This window comes from Ursus americanus, chromosome 18 (assembly GCF_024610735.1).
Source record: "Ursus americanus isolate L20-20 chromosome 18, mUrsAme1.1.p, whole genome shotgun sequence".
Lineage (NCBI taxonomy): Eukaryota > Metazoa > Chordata > Mammalia > Carnivora > Ursidae > Ursus > Ursus americanus.
Window position 1 is genome coordinate 59,121,861 of NC_142144.1, and position 16,300 is coordinate 59,138,160.

General features: G+C 39.0%; 1 long non-coding RNA gene across 5 annotated transcripts in view; it reads left to right on the forward strand.

Annotated features, from left to right (window-relative positions):
* LOC148108616 (uncharacterized) overlaps positions 1-16,300 on the forward strand; it is a 54,651-nt gene that overhangs the window by 22,003 nt on the left and 16,348 nt on the right. For 2 of the 5 annotated variants that reach the window (XR_015727520.1, XR_015727521.1), the window contains exons 2-4: positions 11,609-11,715; positions 13,484-13,591; positions 16,106-16,232. This is a non-coding gene — a long non-coding RNA (uncharacterized LOC148108616). The other 3 variants (XR_015727522.1, XR_015727518.1, XR_015727519.1) reach the window with 3 other exon arrangements.

The window sequence follows — 16,300 nt, forward strand, 5'->3', positions numbered from 1 at the left end:
TTAACACCACTCCCACTGTACCCCTGGCTGCTGGTGCATTTCAGGAGATCTGGCCTAGGACTAGCAGCTCAGTGCAAATTTTGCTAACACCAGTGCCCTTTCCCTAAGCCCTTCTGTGGTTATGCCATCTCAGAGCCAGCCTGCGTGGGTCTCACTAACATCGCAGAGAGCAGCCACAGCCCACAACAGTCACGGAGTCAGTGCAGACATCTGGACTGAAAGGAAAACTGACTCTGACATAATAGCAGGATGCAAGCAACATACATAGGATACTCCCCTGAAGTGCCAGTTTCCAGTGAGCAGGGGGACATGAAACTGAAGGGCAATGACAGGACCTCTTCTTCATAACGCTACTACTTTCAAGAGTAGAAGACATAGCTGACTTTCCTAACACAGAGAAACAGACACAGAAAGGTAGACAAAATGAGGAGATAGAGACATATGTCCCAAATGAAAGAACAGGACAAAATCACAGCAGGGTTTCTAAGCAAAACATAAGTAATATGCCTGATAGAGAATTTAAAGTAAATGATCATAAAAATACTGAATGGACTTCAGAAAATGGTGGAGGACATCAGTGAGATCCTTGACAAAGAGACAAAAAAAAAATGATCAGAGATGGAGAACTCAATAAATGAAATTAAAAATACAATAGATGGAATAAATAGTAGGCTCAGGAAGCAGAGGTATGTATCAGTGACCTAGATGATAGAGTAATGGAAAGCAACCAAGCTGAACAGGTGCAAGACAAACAAATACTACAAAATGAGAATAACTTAGAGAACTCAGTGACACCGTCAAGTGTAATAACATTCACATTATAGAGATCCCAGAAGGAGAAAGAGAGAAAAGGGGGCAGAAAATATATTTGAAGAAATAATAGCTGAAAACTTCCCAAATCTGGAGATGGAAACAGAAATCCAGATTCAGGAGGCACAGAGGTCTTCCAACAAATTCAACCCAAGAAGGTACACCCTAAGACACATAGTAATTAAAATAGTACAAAATAGTGATAAAGAATTTTAAAGGTTGCCTCTCTCTTAAAAAAAAATAAAAGGCATGCCAGGGTGGGTTAGTCAGTTAAGTGTCCAACTCTTGATTTCAGTCATGATCTGTGGGTCATGATCTCAGGGTTGTGAGATTCAGCCCCTCTCCATCTGCCCTTCCCCTGCTCACTCTCTCTCTCTCTCTCTCTATCTAACAAAAAAAAAATTTTTTTTTAAGTTGCAAGAGAAAAGTAGACAATTACATACAAAAGAAATTCCATAAGGTTATCAGGTGATTTTTCAGCAGAAACTTTGCAGGCCAGAAGGGAGTGGAATGATGTGTTCAAGTGCTGAAAGGGAAAAATCTGCAGCCAAGAATACTCTATCCAGTAAGTCTATCATTCAAACTAGGAGAGATAAAGAGTTGCCCAGACTAGCAAAATTAAAAAAATTCATGGCCACTAAACCATCCCTACAAGAAATATTAGGGGTGACTGTGTGAGTGGAAAACAAAAACCATAGGTAAATGTAAGAAAAATAGGAAACACAAAAGCAAACAAAAATTAACTATCTGTAAAAGTCAGTCAAGAGAAACACAAGACAAAAGGATGTAAAATATGATGCCAAATATCTGAAATGTGGAAGGGAGAGGAGTAAAAAGTGAGTTCAAAATTAAGTGACCATCAGTTTAATGTAGACTCTCTATGCCAAAGATGTTATATATGAGCTGAATGGTAACCACAAATCGAACAACAGTAACAGATATGCAAAATGTAGAGAGTAAGGAATCCAAGTATATCACTAAAGAAAACCAGCAAACCATGAAAGAAAGAGAAGAAATGATCAGAGAAAAACTACAAAACAACCACGAAACAAGTAACAAAATGGCAATAAATACATATAATAATTACTCTGAATTGAAATGGATTAAAGCTTCGGTCAAAAGATGTAGGGTGACAGAGTGGATAAAAAAAACAAAAACCCATCTATATGTTGTCTACAAGAGACTCATTCCAGACCTAAAGATTCCTGCAGGTTGAAAGCGAGGGGATGGAGAAATATTTATCATGCAAGTGAATGTCAAAAGAAAGCTGAGTAGCAATACTTGTATCAGACAAAATAGACTTTATTTTTTTTAAAGATTTTATTTATTTATTTGACAGAGAGAGAGACAGCCAGTGAGAGAGGGAACACAAGCAGGGAGAGTGGGAGAGGAAGAAGCAGGCTCCCGGCAGAGGAGCCTGATGCGGGGCTTGATCCCAGGACTCTGGGATTACGCCCTGAGCCGAAGGCAGAGGCTTAAGGACTGAGCCACCCAGGCGCCTCACAAGATAGACTTTAAAAACAAAGTTTGTAAAAAGAGACAAAGAAGGACACTGTATAATAATAAAGGGAACAATCTAACAAGAAGATGTAACAATTGTAAATATTTATGCACCCAACATGGAAACATCCAAATACAAAAAATAATTAATAAGAAACATAAAGGAACTATTGATAATAGTACAATAATAGTAGGGGACTTTATTTTTTTTTAAATGATTTTTTATTATATCGTGTTAGTCACCATACAGTACATCCCCGGATTCCGATGTAAAGTTCGATGCTTCATTAGTTGCGTATAACACCCAGTGCACTATGCAATACGTGCTCTCCTTACTACCCATCACCAGTCTATCCCAATCCCCCAACCCCCTCCCCTCTGAGGCCCTCATTTTGTTTCTCATAGTCCATAGTCTCTCATGTTTCATTCCCCCTTCTGATTACCCCCCTTTCTTTATCCCTTTCTTCCCCTACCGATCATCCTAGTTCTTATGTTCCATAGATGAGAGAAATCATATGATAGTTGTCTTTCTCTGCTTGACTTATTTCACTTAGCATTATCTCCTCCAGTACCATCCATGTTGCAGCAAATGTTGAGAATTCGTTCTTTCTGATAGCTGAGTAATATTCCATTGTATGTATGGACCACAACTTCTTAATCCAGTCATCTGTTGAAGGGCATCTCTGCTTCTTCCACGATTTAGCTAATGTGGACAATGCTGCTATGAACATTGGGGTGCCTATGGCCCTTTTCTTTACTATGTCTGTATCTTTGGGGTAAACACCCAGTAGTGCAATGGCTGGGTCATAGGGTAGCTCAATTTTTAACTTTTTAAGGGACCCCCACACTGTTTTCCAGAGTGGCTGTACTAACTTGGATTCCCACCAACAATGTAGGAGGGATATACCCTTTCTCCACATCCTCTCCAACAATTGTTGTTTCTTGCCTTGTCAATTTTTGCCATTCTAACTGGCGAAAGGTGGTATCTCAGTGTGATTTTGATTTGAATTTCCCTGATGGCTAATGATTTTGAACATTTTTTCATGTGTCTGTTAGCCATTTGTATGTCTTCATTGGAAAAGTGTCTGTCCATATCTTCTGCCCATTTTTTGATTTGTTTATTTGTTTCTCGTGTATTGAGTTTGAGAAGTTCTTTGTAGATCTTGGATACCAGTCTTTTATCTGTAGTGTCATTTACAAATATCTTTTCCTATTCCGTGGACTGCCTCTTAGTTTTTTTGACTGTTTCCTTGGCTGTGCAGAAGCTTTTTATCTTGATGAAGTCCCATAAGTTCATTTTATCTTTTGTTTCTCTTGCCTTTGGAGATGTGTCATGAAAAAGGTTGCTTTGGCTGATGTCGTAGAGGTTGCTGCCTATGTTCTCCTCTAGAATTTTGATGGATTCCTGTCTCACATCGAGGTCTTTCATCCATTTGGAGTTGATCTTTGTGTATGGTGTGAGAGAGTGGTCAAGTTTCATTCTTTTGCATGTAGCTGTCCAATTTTCCCAGCACCATTTATTGAAGAGACTGTCTTTTTTCCACCAGATGTTTTTTCCTGCTTTATCAAAGATTAGTTGCCCAAAGAGCCGAGGGTCCATTTCTGGGTTCTCTGTTCTGTTCCATTGGTCTATGTGTCTTTTTTTGTGCCAGTACCATGCTGTCTTTGTGATCACAGCTTTGTAGTACACCTCGAAATCCGGCATTGTGATGCCCCCAGCTTTATTTTTCCTTTTCAACAGTTCCTTGGTGATTTGGGGCCTTTTCTGGTTCCATACAAATTGAAGGACTATTTGTTCCAGTTCTTTGAAAAATGTCATTGGTATTTTGATTGGGATAGCATTGAAAGTGTAGATTGCTCTGGGTAGCATGGACATTTTAACTATGTTAATTCTTCTGATCCATGAGCATGGAATATCTTTCCATCTTTTTGTGTCTTCTTCAATGTCTTTCAAGAGTGATTTATAGTTTCTAGAATATAGGTCCTTTACGTCTCTGGTTAAGTTAATTCCAAGGTAACGTATGGTTTTTGGTGCTATTGTAAATGGGATGGATTCCCTAATTTCTCTTTCTTCAGTCTCATTATTCGTGTATAGAAATGCAACTGATTTCTGAGCATTGATTTTTGTATCCCGCCACATTACTGAATTGCTCTATAACTTCTAAGAGTTTGGGAGTGGATTCTTTTGGGTATTCCATATAGAGTATCATGTCATCTGCGAAGAGAGACATTTTGACTTCTTCTTTGCCGATTTGGATACCTTTGATCCCTTTTTGTTGTCTGATTGCTGTTGCAAGGGCTTCTAGTACTATGTTGAATAATAGTGGCGAGAGTGGGCATCCTTGTCGTGTTCCTGATCTTAAGGGAAAGGCTTCCAGCTTTTCCCCATTGAGAATATTTGCAGTAGGCTTTTCATAGATGGCTTTTATGAGATTGAGAAATGTACCTTCTATTCCTACACTCTGAAGGGTTTTAATCAGGAAAGGATGCTGTATTTTGTTGAATGCTTTTTCGGCATCAATTGAGAGGATCATATGGTTCCTGAGTCTTTTCTTGTTGATATGATGTATCACGCTGATTGATTTGCGAATGTTGAACCACGCTTGCATCCCAGGGATGAATCCCACTTGATCATGATGGATAATCCTTTTAATGTACTGTTGGATTCTATTAGCAAGTATCTTGTTGAGGATTTTGGCGTCCATATTCATTAGGGAAATCGGTCTGTAATTCTCCTTTTTGAGGGGGTCTTTGCCTGGTTTGGGGATCAAGGTAATATTGGCCTCATAGAATGAGTTTGGTAGCTTTCCTTCTGTTTCTATTTTTTGAAATAGCTTTAGGAGAATAGGTATTATTTCTTCTTTGAATGTTTGGTAGAATTCCCCAGGAAAACCGTCCGGGCCTGGAATTTTGTTATTTGGAAGGTTGTTTATCCCTGACTCAATTTCTTCATAATTAATTGGCCTGTTTAAGAAATCAATTTCTTCCTGTTTCAGTCTTGGTAGTTTATAGGTTTCCAGGAAGGATTCCATCTCTTCCAGATTGCTTAGTTTATTGGCATATAGCTGTTGATAAAAATTTCTAATAATCCTTCCAATTTCAATGGTGTTGGTCGTGACCTCTCCTTTTTCATTCATAATTTTAATAATTTGGGTCCTTTCTCTTTTCTTTTGGATAAGTGTTGCCAGTGGTCTGTCAATTTTATTGATTCTCTCAAAGAACCAGCTTCTAGTCCTGTTGATCTGCTCTACTGTACTTCTGGTTTCTAATTCATTGATTTCTGCTCTAATTTTGGTCACTGCTTCCTCGTGAGTGGATTAGGCCTGTCCTGTTGCTGTTCTAGCTTCTTGAGGTGAGAATATAAAAGCTGCATTTTAGATTTTTCTATTCTTTTGAGTGAGGCTTGGATAGCTATGTATTTCCCCCTTAGGACTGCCTTTGCAGTATCCCATAGGTTTTGGACCGTTGTGTTTTCATTCTCATTGGTCTCCATAAATTGTTTAAATTGATTTTTGGTTTCCTGGTTTATCGAGTCATTCCTGAGCAGGATGGTTCTTAGTCTCCAAGTGTTTGAGTTTCTTCCAAATTTTTCCTTGTGGTTGAATTCCAATTTCAGAGCGTTGTGGTCTGAGAATATGCAGGTAATTTCAATCTTTTGGTATTGTTTGAGACCTGTTTTGTGTCCCAGAACATGGTCTATTCTTGAGAATGTTCCATGGGCATTAGAATAGAATGAGTATTCTTTGGTTCTGGGGTGTAGTGTTCTATATATATCTATCAGGTCCAACTCGTCGAGTATGGCATTCAAAGCCTTTGATTCTTTGCTTAGTTTTTGCCAGGGTGTTCTGTCTATTTCTGATAGTGGAGTGTTGAGGTCCCAGTAGGGGACTTTAACACTCCACTTACACTGATGGACAGATCATCCAAACAGGAAATCAGCTAGGAAACAGTGGCTATGAATGACACACTGGACCAGATAGATTTAACAGAACATTCAGAACATTCCATCCTAAAAAAGCAGAATACACATTCTTTTCAAGTACACAAGGAATATTCTCCAAAGCAGATCACATATTAGGCCATAGAACAGCCTCAATAAATACAAAAAGAGCAAAGTCATACCATGAACCTTTTCTGACCACAACACTATGAAACTAGAAATCATCCACAATAAAAAAATCTGGAAAGACCACAAATACATGGAGGTTAAGTAACATGCTATTAAACAGTGAATGGGTCAACAAGGAAATTTAAAAAAAAAATAAATTGAAAAATACATGGAAACAAATGAAAGTGAAAACACAACAGTCCAAAACCTTTGGCAGCAAAAGTGGTTCTAAGAGGGAAGTTTATAGCAATACATGCATACTATAAGAATCAAGAAAAATCTCAAACAACCTAAACTTACACCTAAACAACCATGAAAAAGAAAAACAAACAAAACCCAAACCAGCAGAAGAAAGGAAATAATAAAGATCAGAGCAGAAACAAATGATATAGAAACTATGAAAAAAACAAATAGAACAGATTAAACCAGGAGTTGGTTCTTTGAAAAGATCAACAAAATTGATAAAGCTCTAGCCAGACTCATCAAAAAAAGAAGTGAAGGGGAAATCACGACCAATATCACAGAAATATAAACAGTCATAAGAGAATAATCATGAAAACTATATGCCAACAAATTAGACAACCTAGAAGAAATAGATAAATGGATAAATTCCTGGAAATATATAACCTACCGAAACTGAAGAAGGAAAAAATAGAAAATTTGAACAGACTGATTACCAGTGAGGAGATTGAATCAGTAATCAAAAAACTCCCAAAAAAAGAAAGTGCAGGACCAGATGGCTTCACAGTCAAATTCTACAAACATTAAAAGAAGAGATAATACCTTTTCTACTCAAACTATTCCAAAAAATAGAAGAAGGAAATCTTCCAAATTTATTTTATGAAGCCATTATCACCCTGTTAACAAAACCAGATGAAAACACCACACACAAAAGAGAGAGAGAGAGAGAGAACTACAAGCCAATATCTCTGATGAACGTGGATGCAAAAATCTTCAACAAAATTCTAGCAAACAGAATCCAACAATATGTTTTAAAAAATTATTCAGCACAATTAAGTGGGATTATTCCTGGAATGCAAGGGTGGTTCAATATTCACAAATCAATGTGATATATTGCATCCATAAAGAGAAGAGATAAAAACCATATGAGGTGGTTCAATATTCACAAATCAATGTGATATATTGCATCCATAAAGAGAAGAGATAAAAACCATATGAGGTGGTTCAATATTCACAAATCAATGTGATATATTGCATCCATAAAGAGAAGAGATAAAAACCATATGATCATTTCAGTAAATGAAGAAAAAGCATTTTACAAAGCACAACATCCATTAATGATAAAAGCTCTAAACAGTGTAGGTTTAGAGAAAACATACCTCAAAATAATAAAGGCTATATGCCCAAAACCCACAGCTAAATTCATACTCAATGGTGAAAACACGAGAGCTTTCCCCGGAAGGTCAGGAACAAGACAAGGATGTCCAGTCTCACCACTTTTATTCAACATAGTACTGAAGTCCTAACCACAGCAGTTAGACAACAAAAAGAAATAAAAGGCATCCAAATCGATAAGAAAGAAGTAAAACTTTCACTATTTGCAGATTACATGATACCAAATGTAGAAAACCCTAAAGACGCCACCAAAAATCTATTAGAACTGATAAATGAATGCAGTAAGGTCCCAAGATACAAAATTAATGCACAGAAATCTGTTCCATTTCTATATGCTAACAATGAAGTAGCAGAAAGAGAAATAAAACAACCCTATTTTATAATTGCACCTAAAATAATAAAATACATAGGAATAAACCTAATCACAGAAACGAAAGACTTGTACTCTATAAACTGTAAAACACTGATGAAAGAAATTGAAGATGACACAAAGAAATGGAAAGACATTCCATGTTTATGCGTTGCAAGAACAAATATTGTTAAAATGTCTGTACTACGCAAAGCAATCTACACATTTAATGCCATCCCTATAAAAATACTAACAGCATTTTTCAGAGAACTATAACAAAAAAATCCTAAAATTTATATGGAACCACAAAAGACCCTGAATAGCCAAAGCGATTTTGAAAAAGAAAAGAGAGCTGCATGTATCACAATTCCAGACTTCAAGTTATATCACAAAACTGTAGTAATCAAAACAGTATGGTACTGGCACAAAAGTAGACACATAGATCAATAGAAGAGAATAGAAAACCCAGAAATCAATCCACAATTATATGGTCACTTAATCTTTGACAAAGCAGGAAAGAATATTCAATGGGAAAAGGACAGTCTCTTCAACAAATGATGTTGGGAAAACTGGACAACTACATGCAATGAATGAAACTGGAACACTTTTCTCTCACCATATACAAAAATAAACTGAAAATGGGTTAAGACCTAAATGTGAGACCTGAAACCATAAAAATCCTAGAAGAGAGCACAGGCGGTAATGTCTCTGACATTGGCTATAGCAATATCTTTCTAGATATGTCTCCTGAGGCAAGGGAAATATCAGCAAAAATAAACTATTTGGATTACATTGAAATAAAAAGCTTCTGCACAGTGAAGGAGACAGTCAACAAAACTAAAAGGCAACCTACCGAATGGGAGAAGATATTTGCAAATGACAGATCTGATGAAGGGTTAGTATCCAAAATAGAACTGATATGACTCAACACCCAAAAACCAAGTAATCCAAAAAAAAGAAATGGGCAGAAGAAATTAACAGACTTTTCTCCAAAGAAGACATCCGGATGGCCAACAGACACATGAAAAAATGCTTATCATCAGGGAAATGCAAGTCAAAACCACAATAAGATCTTAACACCTGTCAGAATGGCTAAAATCAGAAACACAAGAAACAAAAAGTGTTGGCAAGGATGTGAAGAAAAAGGAACCCTCTTAGAGTGTTGGTGTGAATGAACACTGGTGCAGCCACTGTGAAAAACAGTATAGAGTTTCCTCAAAAAGTTAAAAATAGAACTCTTCTAATATCCAGGAATTACACTACTGGTTATCTACCAAAAAAATACAAAAACACTAATTCAAAGGGATAGATGCATTCCTATGTTTATAGCAGTATTATTTATGGTAGCCAAATTATGGAAGTAGCCTAAGTGTCCATCGAAGAAGAGGTGATACACAAACACACACACACACACACACACACACACGCACACATGCACACGTACACACAGACACAATGGAACATTATTCAGCCATAAAAAAGAATGAAATCTTGCCATTTGTAATGACATGGATGGAGCTAGAGAGTATAATGATAAATGAAATAAGTCAGTCAGGGAAAGACAAATACCATATGGTTTCACTCATGTGGAATTCATGAAATAAAACAAACGAACAAAGGAATAAAGGAGGGGGGAGAGACACAAATCAAGAAACAGACTCTTAACTATAGAGAACAAACTGATGGTTACCAGAATGAGATGGGTGAGGGATGGGTGAAATAGGTGATAGGGATTAAGGAGTGACCTCGTGATGATACTGGGTGATTTATAGAATTGAATCACTATACTGGACACCTGAAACTAATATTGCACTGTGTGCTAACTAACTGGAATAAAAAGAAAAGAAAAAAGGAAAAATGGAGATAAACAGAGGATAGTGTCAACAAAAAAAAACGGCAGGAAGGGCATCAAAGTCTCTCATAAACAATTTTCGCAAGACCTAATATTATCTGGGACCTTGAGAGAGAAAATGTGGACAAACTGAATTCAGTCTTGCTGAGCGTATGGAAGGCATTGCAAAGGGAGGGCAGTTTGCTCCTTGAAGGAAGGCTGAGAAGATCTGGGTGTGTTGCTGAGTGCCCCTCCACTAGCAGAGGAGTTTCAGGGATGAATACCCCCTACCCCAAAAGAATAGGGGTTGGGCCAAAGTTGTCCTCTAGTGCATGCAGTGGGGGGCAACCAGAGGCGTGATGTTGAATCGGCCATTGGTTGGTCTCTCACTAACAGACTGTAATAGCTCTAATGGACACTGGAGCTGGGTGTACACTTGTTTATGGAGGCTCCTCAAAATTTTAGAAAGAAATAAAAGCTATTGGTGATTGTGGGGGGCAAATTATCAAGCTCATACAGACTCTTCTCTACCTAGAGAATTTGCATATTTGAGTAGTGAAACCCATAGTTGTGGGTCATGCAAAATGGGAATCTGTACAGCTACCATACCCAAAGAGTAATAAACGTAAAACAATGTAAGCTACTTGAGGGGCATAACAAGATAATGACCACAATTAGAGAATTAGAAAACATGGGGATAAGGAGGCCTGCCCAAAGCCCACTGAATAGTCTTGTTTGGCCTGTAAAGAAATCTAATGGGACCTGGGGAATGGCAAGATTATAGGGAACTCAATAAAATTACTCTGCCCATCCAAATATGGTCTTATTGTTAGAAAAAAATTACAGCATCTTTAAGATATCTCATTATGTACTGGAGTTGTCTAACACCTTTTTCAGCATTCTATGAGGACTTGAATCTAAGACCAGTCCACCTTCACATGGAATGAGAGACAATGGACCTTTCACGCATTGCCCCAAGAGTATCTCCATAGTCCCACAGTTTTTCAGTGGATGGTAGCCAGAGATTTGGAAAAATGGATATTGCCAGAGGAGATGGTGCTTTCTCATTATCTAGATGATGTTATGCTAACTTGTGATGATTCATCCTCCTTGTCTCAAGCAACCGTGTCATTACAGGCATACGTAAAGTCGCAAGGATGGGAGGTAAATACTAACAAGATCCAAGGGCCAGATTTGTCAGTATAGTTCCTGGGTGTCATCTGGTTGGGTAAAACAAAAGTGATGCTGGAGGGAGTAATTGATAAAATACAAACCTTCCTAATTCCTAAAATGGTAAAGAGATTATAGACTTTTGTTAGTTTATTGGGTTACTGGAGACCTTTTATTCCCCAACTAGTACAGATGCCTGGGTTAAGAGGAGAAGCCAATGGGTTTGGGGTGCTAACCAACAAGAGGCTTTCTTAAAGGCAAAAATTGTAGTATAACAAGTACAGGCCCTGGGGATATTAATGCCAGATGTGAGTTGTGAATTAGCTGTAAATTCATATCCAGAAGGGTTTGGCTGGGGCTTATGGCAATGACGGAATGGGAGACAAATCCCGTTAGGATTCTGGTCTCAGTTATGGAAGGGAACAGAAACCCGTTATATAGTTTCATTGAGAAACAGCTATTAGCTGTATATCTTACACTGCAGCAACAGAAGGACTGACTGCCTACCTGCCTGTGTGGATACGAACCCCTCAGCTGGTAGGAAGATGGATTAAGGATATGTTAAGCAAACCTAACCGGACTTATGCCCAGGTAAGCACCTTACAGAAATGGCACACTAACTCACGAACTTCACTTGTTAGTAGGGCCAGTCACACACATCGACCCGCCCAAATTCCGGAAGTCAAGGACATTATTCCTCCTGTCCTACAAGTAAAGGAATGGGTAGGCTTCCTCCGGTGGACACATGTACACTGATGGCAGTTGTTAGGGAAACTATCCTGTTTGGCGTTCCTCTGGCATCTGACTGGATTCTGATGTACTTTGGTTCAAAGAAGACACTAAACAAAGTAGTGACTGGGCAGAATTGAGAGTAGTGTGGATTGTGTTGGTGCACGAGCCCATGCCCATCCATTTGGCCACTGACAGCTGGGCAGTATGGAAAGTGTTAACAACATGGATATTGTAGTGGCACAAAGAAGCCTGGGTTTTATTAAACAGATCCTGTGGGGAGCAGAACTATGGAAAGGTATTTGTGAAGTATGCACTAAGCCTGATGCAGCCATCCAAGTATGGCCTGTGTTTGCTCACTCCCCGTTCACACTACCAGGTAATTATGAGGCAGACATTCTAGCCCAGGCACAAGCCCTTCTACTAGAGGAAATGTTGACCACATCTGATGTAGCAGAATGTGTCCACTGTAAATGAGAACACTGGAGTCCCAAAACCACCCAGGAAATAGTAAAAAGATTGCATTTGTCTTCAAAATATTCCAGTTGAGAAGCTGCTGACAAGGACTTCCCCCATTGCCACCTCAGGTGATGACTGTTGTGCCGTATGCTAGGCATACTGGGTGGACTACAAGCCCTGTTTCTCACTGGGAAATAGACTATAGAGGCTCTTTGCAGTATCAGAAGGGCACAAATATGCACTAACCTATGTGGACACATCCACGGGACTTATACAAACCTTTGCCCATAGAAGAGCTAACCAGGCTGCAACTATAAAGGGATTAACAAAAGTAGAGGGCATGTACAAACACCGACTCAGATAGGTAGTGACCGAGGGACACATTTTACCAGCTGTGAGGTCCAAGAATGGGCAGAGCCTGGGATATATTATGGACTTTCTACCTGCCATCCAGTCCCAGTGCTGTAGGCCTAATTGAAAGGGTGAATGGACTAATAAAAAACACATCAAAGACTTTGTCACCAGAAGTTTCCTCCAAAGGATGGTCTCTGAGACTAACAGAGGCAATTCAACTCCTTAATGCCATGTCTATAGCAGGACAGACATCAGCATATGACACCTAACCAACAACATCCTTGCAGCTCTGGTGCTAGTGTTGCAGGTATTGTCAGGAGGTCTGAGGCCTATCTGAGAAGAGGGATTTCATTGTGCGATTGCTATAAGACCTCCCAGCTGGTAAGACTTTAGTTCATTGGGAATTGGGTTGGAGTGCCTCCCCACACAGGTAGCTTGGTGTCCTAATCCCTTGGAGCCAAGGACTCACATCTGATATTACTCTTAACCCCTGGTTCTACATTGGTCAGGACACAACACATATACAAATAACTGCTTCTGAATCTCTGACACTTAGTATGGAGGTAGGGTTGTTAGTATGGGGGCCTCCTGAGCTACCTATGTACAATATAGACACATCCTCTAATAATACTAAGGGACAAAATATATGGTATCACCCTCCAGGGAAAATACCTAAGCCAGTGGTAGTATTGACTTCTGGAGACAAAACCACTACCATATTGTTACTAAATGAAGATTTACCATACCTATTGCCTATAAAACATTTGTCTTATTGCCCCTAGCCTCCTATTGCTGATGTTTCTTTCTGTCACATCAGGAAACATCTTCTGGACATGGACCACCACTTACATTGAAGTTCACAATCATTCCAACTGTGGAAGGTCTGTGGAAAGACCTCTTTACTGGTTGCTGGAAAACCATAATTGTAAGTATTTTCTTTGGTCTGATAGGTATATTAATACTGTTGCTATGGCGTAGGGATGCAAGTCACCTCCTGATATCTGGCTCTAGGGTCATCATGGAAGAATGGCATGTAAAGATGTTGAGGGTGGAGTGTAGGAACGCTGACAACACTGACTCCATCTTTGGCCCTCCGTCTTGTTCATGCCCATGCAACGACCTCCCTCAGGGTTACATGCTCCAGGCCTTGTGGAATGTATGCCCTGACCAGAATGTGGGAAGGCTTGTTCTGGTCTTCTCTAAACGGGCATGCAGAAGGCTCCACTTTCAGATAACTAGTAGATAACTGTGCCCAGAAAGTGCCACTTTAGATAACTAGTAGAGAGAACTGGTGCACAGGTGGGGCCAGATTAGATAACTACCCTTTGACACTCCCACAAACCCCCTCCCGCTGCACTCTGTAAACGCTGTGGGTTAATGTCCCAACTAGACAGAGAAGAGCTTTTTAGTGCCTGGATCATTGCCTGCCAAATCTTCCGTCCCTCCCCCTCCGCCATCCCTTCTGTAAGTTATCCTGACTAAAACTCTGTGTATATGGCATGGAGTGGCTTGGTTCATTTTTCAGTCTTGAAGTGCCTTCTCAGCCTGGAGGATACTTTACTGTCCCCTCCTCTACCTTCTAACAAAATGACTGTCTTTTAAATTTCTATACCACTTTAAAATGAGTTGCAGACATCATAACCTCTCCCTGAATACTTCATACATTTCCCCTAAGTATAAGAACATTGTTCTGGTGTGCCTGGGTGGCTCAGTCGGTTGAGAACTGTTGATTTTGGCTCTGGTCCTGATCTCAGGGTTGTAAGATCGAGCCCCACCTTGGCTCTGGTCTGAGTGTGGATCCTGCTTGAGATTTTCTCTCTCTCCCCTCTGCCCCTCCCCCTCCTCACACAATTTCTCTCTAAAAAAGAAAAAAAAGAAAAAAAAGAATATTGTCCTAAATAACCATTACCAACATAATTAACAAAAATTCCTTAATGCCATGTAATACTCAGTTTTTATCTTTTTTTATAGTTAGTGTTTGAGCCAGAACTGAATCAGGATTCTTGTGTATATCACATTGTTGAACTTTCAAAGTTCTACCATCATCATTCTTTATGTTTAAAAAAAGTTCCTAACAATTATTTGTTATTATTTCCAACTATAATTTAGACATATTTTGGGGCGCCTGGGTGGCTTGGTCGGTTAAACGTCTGACTCTTGATTTCGGCTCAGGTCATGATCTCAGGTTTGTGAGATCGAGCCCTGCCTTGGGCTCCGTGCTCAGCTGGGAGTCTGATTGAGATTCTCCTTCTCCATCTGCCCCTCTCCCCACCCACGTGCAGTTTCTCTCTCTCTCTAAAAATAAATAAATTTTTTAAAAATTTTTTCTAACATTTGGATCCTTTTTTTAAAGATGTTATTTATTTATTTGACAGAGAGAGACAGCACAAACAGGGAGAGTGGCAGGCAGAGGGGGAGGGAGAAGCAGGCCCCCCACTGAGCAAGGAGCCCAATGTGGGGCTTGATCCCAGGACCCCAGGATCATGACCCGAGCTGAAGGCAGATGCTCAACCAACTGAGCCACCCAGGCACCCCTAAAAATAAATACATTTTAAAAACTTAAAACATATTTGTAACTTTCCAATTACTATTGGATTTTTACTAGACTTCAATTAAACCTATACATTATTTTGTGCAGAAGTGATTTTTTTTTTTTTTACTATATTTAGGTTTTCCTTACAGGATCCTCTTTGTTTCAATATTAAAATATTGTCTTTTAGTGAAGCTTTGTTTTTTATAATCCAAGTGTTATATTATGTTGCTATTCTGAATGCAGTTTTTCTCATTCTAGGTGATCATTGCTAATGTAAAGGAAAAGAAAGCTATTGAAACTCTTTTATTAGTTCAAATTAATTTCAGTTGGTTATTTGTTTTTTTTGTTTTGTTTTGTTTTGTTTAAGATTTTGTTTATTTATTTGACAGAGAGATTGGCAGCCAGCGAGAGAGGGAACACAAGCAGGGGGAGTGGGAGAGGAAGAAGCAGGCTCCCAGCAGAGGAGCCCGATGTGGGGCTCGATCCCATAACACTGGGATCACACCCTGAGCCGAAGGCAGACGCTTAACAACTGTGCCACCCAGGCGCCCCTCGGTTATTTGTGAACAGCTACTTATAAAAATTAAAATAATGAAACTTGACTCCAGCCATCCAATACTTAATGCAGTTTCTTTAACTTCAGCTTTAATCATAGCTTTAATACAGGGCTATGATTTCCAAAATAATGTTAAATAAACATGTTAGTTGTGGGCATCCTTGCTTGTTTCTAGCTTTCTTTTACAATTATTTATGATGTTGACTCTTAGTCACAAATTCTTATGCCTCCACTCCATTGAAAACACCTTTCTTGGTCAAAATACCCTTTTATTTAACTGATTAGCTTACAGCTATCTTTACATTCCAGTTATGAAAAAAGTCTTCACTAAACATATGCATGTTTCATAGGAATCCTCAGTATATATCATAAATACACATCATCTGCAGCTGAGCTCAAGGAAGCAACTACACAAAAGAGCACTAACTTGGACCCACATTTTCTTCCAACCATAAGAATGTGACAATCTCTACTGAGGTGAGATAGTTGTAAATGAAAACTATATGCATATTCCTGAGAAACTCTTGTCACATAACTCTACAGTA